Source organism: Fukomys damarensis, unplaced genomic scaffold (assembly GCF_012274545.1).
Source record: "Fukomys damarensis isolate Sample0158 unplaced genomic scaffold, DMR_v1.0_HiC HiC_scaffold_30, whole genome shotgun sequence".
Lineage (NCBI taxonomy): Eukaryota > Metazoa > Chordata > Mammalia > Rodentia > Bathyergidae > Fukomys > Fukomys damarensis.
The window spans coordinates 59,238,750-59,248,530 of record NW_022900942.1 but is presented as its reverse complement, the minus strand read 5'-3'; the positions used below and the strand labels follow the sequence as shown (position 1 = coordinate 59,248,530).

Below are 9,781 nucleotides of genomic sequence, written 5' to 3'. Positions count from 1 at the left end.
GGGGGAGAGGGAGGAGGCGCCCTCCCGGCCTCCCTGCGGAGGAAGAGGAAGGCGCTGACGGCCCGCCTCGTCCTCGTCCAGACGCAGCTCAGCTCGCCAGGCCAGGCGGCTGCGTCTAACTCTACACTGTGACTGACCTCCGAGTTCAGCTCGCGGGCCGCCGACCTGAGGCCGGCCGCCGTTTGTAAACAGGGTAGCAAACAAAATATTTTCTTCCATGTATACAATAATTTTTTTTAAAAAAGTGCAATTTGCGTTGCAGCAATCAGTGTTAAATCATTTGCATAAGATTTAACAGCATTTTTATAATGAATGTAAACATTTTAACTTAATGGTACTTAAAATAATTTAAGAGAAACAATGTTAACTTAGACATTCTTGTGCTTCTTTTACAACTTTTACATCCCATTTCTATATACCCAATTGTTGAAGAAAAACGATTTCAAGAACAAATCTCAGGAAAATTGCCTTCGTCCATTTGTTAAGGATTTTTATACAAGGACACCGCCGAACCCCCTTTCTTGGGCCGCGGAATATGAGCTGGAAGAACTTTACTACCTAACAAAAAGCGTTTGTAAATATCTAGGCATCTGTAAACACTCGGAAGTTGTACAGCGTGACTAACCCACAGGTTGGTTTACATTCAGTTTTTTTTTTAATGGGATGTCCTATGGAAAGCTATCTCACCAGAGTTTTTAAAATAAAAAGGGTATTGTTTTGTGTTCTTTTATGGCGAGTCCTTCCCTTTCAGACTTCTTTTGGCTCTGCATGAGGCTGTGGATCTTTGTATAAAACCACCTGTGATGCTTGCAAACCACGGAGCGCCTCCTTTCCCAGAATTGGCCATTTGGAGATGTGTATCTTGGTTTATGTGAAGTTGTCCCATGGAGGTAGCTCTTTCCACATGTGTCGGCGAAAACGTTCATAAGTGAAAAGGACCCAGCCCATTTTTGTTTGTTATTGTTGTTTTTGGAGGCAGGGACTTACTCTGTAGCCCACACTGTCCTCAAACTTGTAGTGATCCTCCTGCCTCAGCCTCCTGAGTGCTGGGGTTATAGCCGTGCACCACCACCCCTGGCCAGGGCGCTAATACTGAATGACTTGATCTGAGATTATAAGCTTTTTGTTTAGGATCAGTGCTAAAACACATTTTAGGGAGTCCAAGATCTCTTTCCTTGTGAGTAAAATATGCTTCGAGGCCCACGAACAGAGGGATTTCCTTCCTGGCTCCTCCATTTTGCAAACCATCTGGAAAGTGCAGCGTAGTGAGGCTGCAGACCTGCCCATCCAGAGGTGCCTGGCTCTTTTGCATTGTGGGGTGGATGACATGGGAACCAGGAGCTGTTCCCACACAGAAACAAGGCGTCTTAACTTCACTCCCTGGTGTGTGGCATGGGGGCCTGCTGCCCTGCTTCCATTGAGGGCACTCTGTGGCACTGAGTCTGAATCTGTAGAGAAGGAAAGTCTTCCTCGGTGGCAGGATTGTAGGTGTGGTGCCACTCTGTGGTGAAATAGCAGGTGGCTCTGGTGGCTGGGCTCAGGGCTGGTATGCAAGTGGCTTTGGGGACTCACAGAGCCCAAACACACCCTGACACTGAGATCCTCCTGCCTCAGCTTCCCAAGTGCTGAGATGACAGGCGCACACCACCACATCTGGCGGGAGTTTGGTTATTTTATTTTTTTGTTTGGTTATTTTATTTTTTAATTTTAATTTTTGTAGTAGAAATAGTGTTATTTATTCTGTGTTGGAGATTTGTTGACAAACACTGGTTTTTTTCAGCTGAAATGGAAATTTAACTCAACAAAATTTTAGCTTAATGGTCACAGCCTGGAAAAAGCTATTTTAAATCACCGAGTGACAGGCAGAGAACGAGGGCAGGTCCTATGATCGTAACCCTGAAGGGGCAAAGACAAGTGGTTACCAGTCGTGCTGCTCCTGGCCCAGCAGCTGCCTTACCAGACTGCGGCTCTGGGTCCTCCCCGGTGGAGAGCACAGGTCTGCCGCCCCAAGTGGCAAGGAGGAGCACGCGGAGGGACCTCGGAGTTCTCATTTGGCCTGGTCCTTGGCCCGGTGCGTGAACTCGTTGCAGTTGAAGCTCCCTCTCTTGCCCACGGGCGCCTCTCGGTACAGCTCGTCCACCTCCCGGTCCGCGAAGCGGTTGCCCGTGGTGGGGAGCAGCTCGTGCAGGAGTCCTCGGGGATGGTGCCCGTGACCTCGTCGTAGAAGCAGGCGAAGGCGTTCCCGATCACGTCCTGGTCGGTAGGGTTTTCCCCCAGCGAGGCCAGCAGGATGAAGCCGTCTCGGTTCTGGCGGATCATGTTGAAGGCCTCCTCGAACTTCTGGATCTGCTACTGGCCGAACTTTGGCGAATACTTTGGACGGCGCGCTGAGGGAGCTTCTTGGTGATCTGTCTGTCTTTTTATTGGTACCGGGGATCGGACCTTTGTGAGGCAGGTGATGGAACCACTGAGCCAAACCCTCAGCCCTTCTTGGGGGGGGTCTTGGTCTTCGCCCTTTTGCTGGACGTGGTGTTGGTTGAATCCCTGCGCAGCTGTGAGGACCTAAGCAACCCTGCAAGCCCCGCGCCTCCGCCACTCTACTCCTGGAGCCACTGTTTTGTTAAGTGGGAAAGAAATGTTGCGAGATTGCTCTGTGAGTCTGGTGTTTGGTTCCACATAGCTCCTGGAGGACAGTCGGGCGTGTCGTCCCGGCAGCGCCTCTCCCGCAGAGCCGTGTGACAACCGATGCTGGTATTGCACCGTGACAGGAGTGGGCTCCATAGCTGATGTCTCTGTTTTATTTAAAAGAGATCCTTGTGTTTATCTTGGTGGCTTTTTTTGGGTAAGAACAAACATTCTGGGCTGGGCTTGGCGCTGCGTGCCTATAATCCCAGCACTCAGAGGCTGAGGTAGGGAAGATCGCCCTGAGTTAAAGGCCAGTCTGAACTACGTCGTGAGACCCTGGCTCCCCCCACCAAAAAAAGTTTTTGAAAATGGCTGAACTAGCTGGGCGTGGTGGTTAATGCCTGTGATCTCAGCACTTGGGAGGCCAAGGCAGGAGGATCGCTGTGAGTTTGAGGCCAGCCTGGGTTCCATAGTTCAAAGACAGCCTGAACCACATAGACGACCCTGTCTCAACCTCCCTTCCCCAGTGGCTAAACCATAGCAATTAGCGATGCGTATATTTACTTCCAGCGGTGCTTATATTCCAGCTGTCCTAGTTCCTCTGCTAAGATAATCACTTGTCATTAGGCATCCGGCTGTGTGACTCCTAGGTTCCTCCCACCTGCGATCCTGCCCCACAGTCTCGAGCAGATTCTGCACAAGGTGTCAGTGGGTTGGACCTGGCCTGGGCTCCCTGAGGTTGAGGGGCCCCCATAACTGGGGGCTGGGGCCCTGGAGTCTGCTCACCTCTTCCTGCCACCCCGTCACCTCAGGGCTTGGTCCACAGTGGCCGAGGGCGCTGGTGAACTAAGACGGCCTCTGTCCCCTGACACTGCCCGCTAGGCCTGCGCTGATAGGAGACTTCTGCAGGGTTCCTGGCCCAGACCGGAAATGGGAGAGTCTGGCGGCGGAGCGCAGAGCGACTGCAGAACGAGGGAAAGACAGCTTTGCTTTGCTTGGCCTGTGGCTGCAGTATCTTGTAGTGAGCTTTTTCTTGCCTGGAAACCGCCAGCGTTTCATTGTTTGCCCTCTGTGTCTTTGGCTAGCGGTTCTAGAAGTTTTCTTTCTGTCTTTCCACTTCGGTTCTGCTCATGTTTGTCGGTTTGCCACCTTCAAGGCTCTAGGGTGGAGGTAGCGATGGTGAATATTTAGGAACTGTCCTCGGTCACAGTTTCTGTACACAGCGGCACCCCTGCCGAGGTTTTACCCATATGTTGTGACTCCCTCACGCCGAGGCTGGCTAGAGTGACTGTGCACACCCACCCCGTGTGCTGCGAGGCCTGCGGTCCCTGTCACGTGTGTCTGCCGAGGCCCAGACGTGCAGGGACTTGAGCCTGAGCCCCAATGGGGCCTCGGGGGACGCTATGTAGTGAGGTGATGAAATGGAAACTTGCAGGGAGGCCTGCGCTGGCTGGCGTTCGTCCTTGGCGTTCTGTCGTCTGCATCTCAGGATTGTGACCCAGGTGTGCCTACACCGAGGGCACTGGGCCACGGGCGGCACCTTTCCAGCTGGCTTCTTGTGTTCTTCCTCTGTCCACCACCTCTGCTCCCCTTCTCTCCCTTTCTTTCCATTTTCTTTCTCTTTTCTCGGACAGGATCTCACTGTGTGTTCCAGGCCAGTCTTGAACTCCTGGGCTGTAGTGATCCTCCTGCCTCAGCTTTGTGAGTAGGGGCACGGAGAGGAGGTCTGTGCCATGTGCCCGGCTGAGGTGTTTGGTCTGAAAACCCAGGGTAGTGCCGGAGGTGGACATTTGGAGACACCGTGCTCTCTGGGCAGTGATTTTCCTGCTCATGAAACTCCAAGTATGGTAGGTGACAGCATTTTGCAAAGTATAAGAAGCTGGTGAAATTATTGATAGTGGTGAAAACAGAATACCAGAGAGCACAGGAAACACTGCTTGTGGTTGTGCCAAAGAATTCTATTTCAGGCAAACTTGGTGCCAGGCCTAGGCAGTGGCACCTCTGGCTTTATCTTCTTCAGAGCCTGGTTCCCGTGGACATTGCGGTGCCACTGTCACCTTCGTACTGTGTGGCTGCATCAGGTCCCCTCCAACTCCTGCGCCCACGAGAAGAACCGCATTCCTTTCTTGTAAAATTAGAGTTCTCAATCCTTCTGTGGAGAATTTTTTAAAAACAAAAATAAAAATTACATTTATTTATTCAGTAAAAAAAGTACAGATTCCTTTGTCCCATGATGGGGCATGGTTTTTCCTTTCTCCTTTTCCGTACTGGGGATTGAACCCAGGGCCTTTGCACTGACTTACATCCCAGCCCTTTTTTATTTTGAGACAGGATCTCACTTGAATGTGTGATCCTCCTGCCTCAGTCTCCCAAGTGCTGAGATTACAGGCATGCAGCACCATGCCCAGCTCTGTTTCAGTTCAGTTTACTTTCTGTAGCCATAAATATTGCACTCGCTGTTTCCCTGCATACCTGTGTTCAGTCGTGCTTATTCCCATCTTTTGCATTAATTGCAGTCAGTGTCCTACGTTGGTGTCATTTCGCACAGATGCCCATGTGCCTATGAATGGGCCCTGGAGGTGGCACTTTGACTGTCACTGCCCAGCTGCTGTCATGGCCTGTACCAGTCTGTGCCCCCACTGGCAGCCTGAGACAAAGCCTGTCCTCTCTTGGCATACCTGACTGTTTTCTGGTTTAGCCTTGTGTCTGAGATTCATTTCACATCCGTTGTACTGTGAGGCCGGGTCCTTCCTTGTGATTAAGAGAGTTATGTCAGGCTGGGGATGTAGCTCAGTGGTGCTGCGCCTGCCTAGCAAGCACAAGGTCCTGAGTTCGATCCCTGGTACCAAAAAAAAGATAAAAAAGAAAAGGGCTGTGTGTTGTTCTTATGTGAACTATTGGCTTGTCTTTGCTTTGATCCTATTGAGTTATTGATCTTACCAACTTGAGAAGTTCCTTGAATATTAAGGAAAGTAGCCTTTTGTCTGAAATACAACTTTTTTTTTTTTTGTACTGGGGATTGAACTAAGGACCTTGTGCTTGTGAGGCAGGTGGCAGACAACCTATTTATTTATTTACTTTTTTTGCAGTGCTGGTGGTCAAACTCAGAGCCTCTTTACTTGACAAGTGTTCTACCATTGAGCTACATTCCCCATCCTAAAATATATTTCATTAAAAAAAATTCTATTATTTTTGAAACAGGTTTTCACTATGTAGTTCAGGCTGGCCTTGAACTCACTATGTAGCCCAGGTTGGCCTTGAATTCATGGCAGTCTTTCTGCCTCAGCCTCTTGAGTGCTGGGATCACAGGCGTGTACCACTATGCCAGGCTGACCCTTTCTTTCTTTTTCTTTTTTTTTTTTGGTACTGGGGATCGAACTCAGATCCTTGTACTTGTAAGGCAGGTGGCCGAACCACTGAGCTAAATCCCCGGCTCAGACCCTTTCCTTTTAAAGGTTAATTCAATTTATCATTCCTTTACGGTTTCAGATTTTTGTACAATATTTACAAAGCCTTTTCTACAGGTAAGGTTATTTCTAAAAGTCTTATTTGCCTCTAGTATTTTTATGGTTTTATTTCTGAGGTTTCCAATTATAGAATTTTTTTTATTGGTTATTTCAACATGTAGAGTATGGATTTTGCTTTGCATCTTTGCTGTGGCAACCTAATTTTCTCAGTGTAATTTCCTGAATAATGCATTTCTTTCCTATTGACTTAAAATTGGAATTTAAAACCTAAATTGTCATTCCTACATATGCTCTAATATAAATTCCTATGTGGATATATATTTAATACAAATATATATGTCAATATTTGGGTATATTTCTGGATTTTTTTGTTCTGTACCAGTGATTTATTTAATGATTCCATACCATATTGCTTTGAAAAAGTATTTTAATTTGTAGAAGGTTAGTCACTTCTCATTAATCTTACTTTTAAAAGAATTTGATCACTATCCTTGCTGATTTATTTTCCACACAAATTTTATTTTTGCTTCAGGAGAATCAGTAATTCTTTTTTTTTTTTTTTTTGTACGGAGGATCGAACGCTGGTCCTTGTGCTTGTGAGGCAGGCGGCGGCACCACTGAGCTAAATCCCCCTCTCCAGGAGAATCGGTATCTTTATTTGATTAAATCTTCCTGTTTGGGATGAGGTATGCTTTTTTTGTTTTTGGTACCAGGGATCAAACTCAGCACTTACAAGGCAGGTATGCTGCCCCTGAGGTTTGTTTAATTTTTTTTGTGTGTGTGTCTGTCAGCATCTGAAAAGTTTTTTTCCATCTGAAAAACCGGTGCGTGTTTCTGGTTAAGTTTCTTTTCAGGTATTTTATACTCTTTGACATTAGGAGAACCTCTCATTCATTTTTTCACTCCTTAAGAATATGTTGTTTCTTTCTCAAAACCTTTGTAGTTCTTATCCCCCCCCTTTGTGTTTTCTGAGGGAACTTGCAGTTTTTATTCGAAATCATGTTCTTGGTGTGGTCTGGTATTTGGAGACAGGGTCTTGCTTTGTGGTCCAGGCTGCTTTTGAACTCGCTGCATAACCCAGGCTGGCCTTGAACTCACAGTGATCCTCCTGCCTCAGCCTCCAGAGTGCTGGAATCCCAGGTGTGTGCCACCACGCCAGCTTGGTGTTTTCTGATCAAGGAAGTACCCTACTTCAGATGCACTTACTCATGGAAATCCTTAGCGGCGGAATAGATCGTCCTGAGTGTGGAGGACAGAGTCCTGCCGGTCAGTGTGGAACCTGGGCTTCTGGACCTGGCACTCAATGGCATGCCTCTGGGTAGGCGGAGCCCACCGAGAAAAGCTCTCTAACTGGGCCTGTGATTGATTCGGAGCTGGGCTGCGTCACTCAGTTCAGGACTTAGCCTGTGGACCTGCAGGGCTTGGGGCAGTGCGGGGTCCCCTGTGGGGTGTAGGGAGGGTGCACGAGGCTGGGCCAGAGGGGATGGAACTGCTGCCCCTGCCTCAAGATGAGCGACGCCTGGCCCTCCCGTGCCCCGTGACACTGTGAGGGAGGCAGTGTTGGCACCTGGAGCCCTGCACAGGTGGATTTGCAGTGGGTCGGCTCTGCATACTGCTCTGGTGCTTGGAAAGCACTGGGCCACCCCTGCCAGACGGAGAAACTCCAGCAACCTGGCCTAGCCGCCAGCTGCAAGGTCTGCTCGGCCTTAGCGTAGGGAGGGATTTGCTTCAGGAATTGGCTCATCGGAGGGTGGGGGCTGGTGGAGCTGAAATCTGTAGGCCAGGCCAGCAGGCTGGGGACTCAGGTAAGTATTGACGCTGGAGTTTGCAGGACAGGAGTCTGGAGGCTCAGGAATTTCTGTGTTGGAATCTTGAGGAGAGCGTCTTCCTTGGGAAAACTTGGGCTTCCAACTGATCAGATGCGGCCCACCCATGTGATGAAGGGTAAGGAATGTTAATCTCACCCGCAGAGCCTTTCCAGCACCACTGCCGGGGTACACCGAGTCACAGCAGGCCGGCCACATGGCACTCACAGTTAGGTAGCACCCTCCACAACCAGGGCCACTGACCCTGGGCGCCAGCCGTCCACAGTCAGAGGCTGCATTGTTTAGGGATGCTGTGGTTGGCAGCGGCTTTGGGGTTAGGGCTGGGGTTAGGGTTAGGTTACCATTGCCGTTGTCTGCCTCAGCCCTTAGTGCTGCCCCTGCAGAGAATGTGAGGAATTCGCAGCTGTGACTGATTTACTTTTTTGGAAATGGCTTCCTATTTTCAAACAGTGTTTAACTTTGAGAAAAGACATCATAAGCTTACTGGCCAGGAAAGCGATGTCCTTTTAATCACAGTGATGGGACAGTGTCACAGGATTCTGGGTCTAAAAAAAAAAAAAGTGATGTCTGTCTCATAAGGAGGGTGCATTTCCAGCAGGAGCCCTAGGGAAAGGCAGGTCATGAGTTTGAGGCCAGCCTGAACCACATAGCGAGACCCTGTCTCTAAAAACAAGAAAGTGGATTGGCCGGGGATTTAGCTCAGCGATTCGGTGGCCTACCTCGCAAGCGCAAGGACCGGAGTTCGATCCCCGGTACCAAAAACAAAAACAAAATAAAAACAAGAAAGTGGAATCTGGCAAGGCAGGTTGGTTTGTCCATTGCAGGAACCCGGCCACTGGCCACACTGCGACCTGACCAAGTCCGCTCCCCGGGAGCCCTGTGTCTCAAGCCTCGTTCTCAAAGTATCATCCATGCCTGCTCTGGGGACGCCGTGAGCCCACCCTGACCACTAGGTCTGGATTTCACAGGGCTCCATCGGAGCTCAGACTCCTGAGCAAGTCTGAGGCACTAGGTGACTCCCCAGCTCCTGTCTAACAACTTGTCCCATGTGGTCATAGCCCCAGGACCCCCTTGCTTTATGGTTGAAGAAGAAAGAGTCCCCCCACGGAGGGCGAGGAGGACGTTCTGGCTGGGGAGGGCGGGTCCTCCACCGACGGCCTGTGAGCTTCCAGCCGCTCTTGCTGCTTCTTCCTTGAGAACCAAACGAATTCAGATGCATTGTGTGCAGGTGCCCCACTCCCCACGATGGACGCGGTCATTATGTACCGCGCACATGGACTCACGAGAATGAAATGAAAAAAGGAAGCTAGGTGGGCATAGGGCAGCCAACACCAAGGGCAGAGCCCAGAGTGATACAGGCTCTGAGCGAGAGAGATTCACCAGTGTAGGACGGGGGAGCGATAAGGACAGCGAACGCGCAGAAAATCATCGTCCCACTAAAAGACTGCCACGGGCCCTCGGAACACCGCTGCCGCTCTCCGCGTGGGTCTGGACGTCCTCTTTCGTGAGGGTCTTTAGTTGCGCCGTTGTGGCTGCCTTGATGTTCTGTCAGGATTCAAAACATCTGCAGCAGTTCCTGCCAAATAATAAGTCCACAGTGTGTCCTCGCCCACTTGACTCACCAGAGCTGGCCTGGTATCACTGCTGCCTCTTCTCTAAGTCAAAGTGACCACAAAAGATAAATGTTTTGAGTCGATGAAATGAACTGTGCAACCAACAGAGGGAGGATTTTGAGGGGGACCGGGGGCAGTGGTCTTTTACTGTAATAAATGTTTTGAAATGGAAACGTTCACGTATGTTTCAGGTGTGGGGACAGGGCAAACGCAAGCTCTCTGCTTTCTGTTCAGTTTTGCTGTGAAACTA

General features: G+C 49.7%; 1 pseudogene; it reads right to left on the bottom strand.

The window, feature by feature from the left end:
* Positions 1-1,750: 1,750 nt before the first annotated feature.
* On the bottom strand, positions 1,751-9,347 carry LOC117283747 (annotated as a pseudogene).
* Positions 9,348-9,781: the final 434 nt, after the last annotated feature.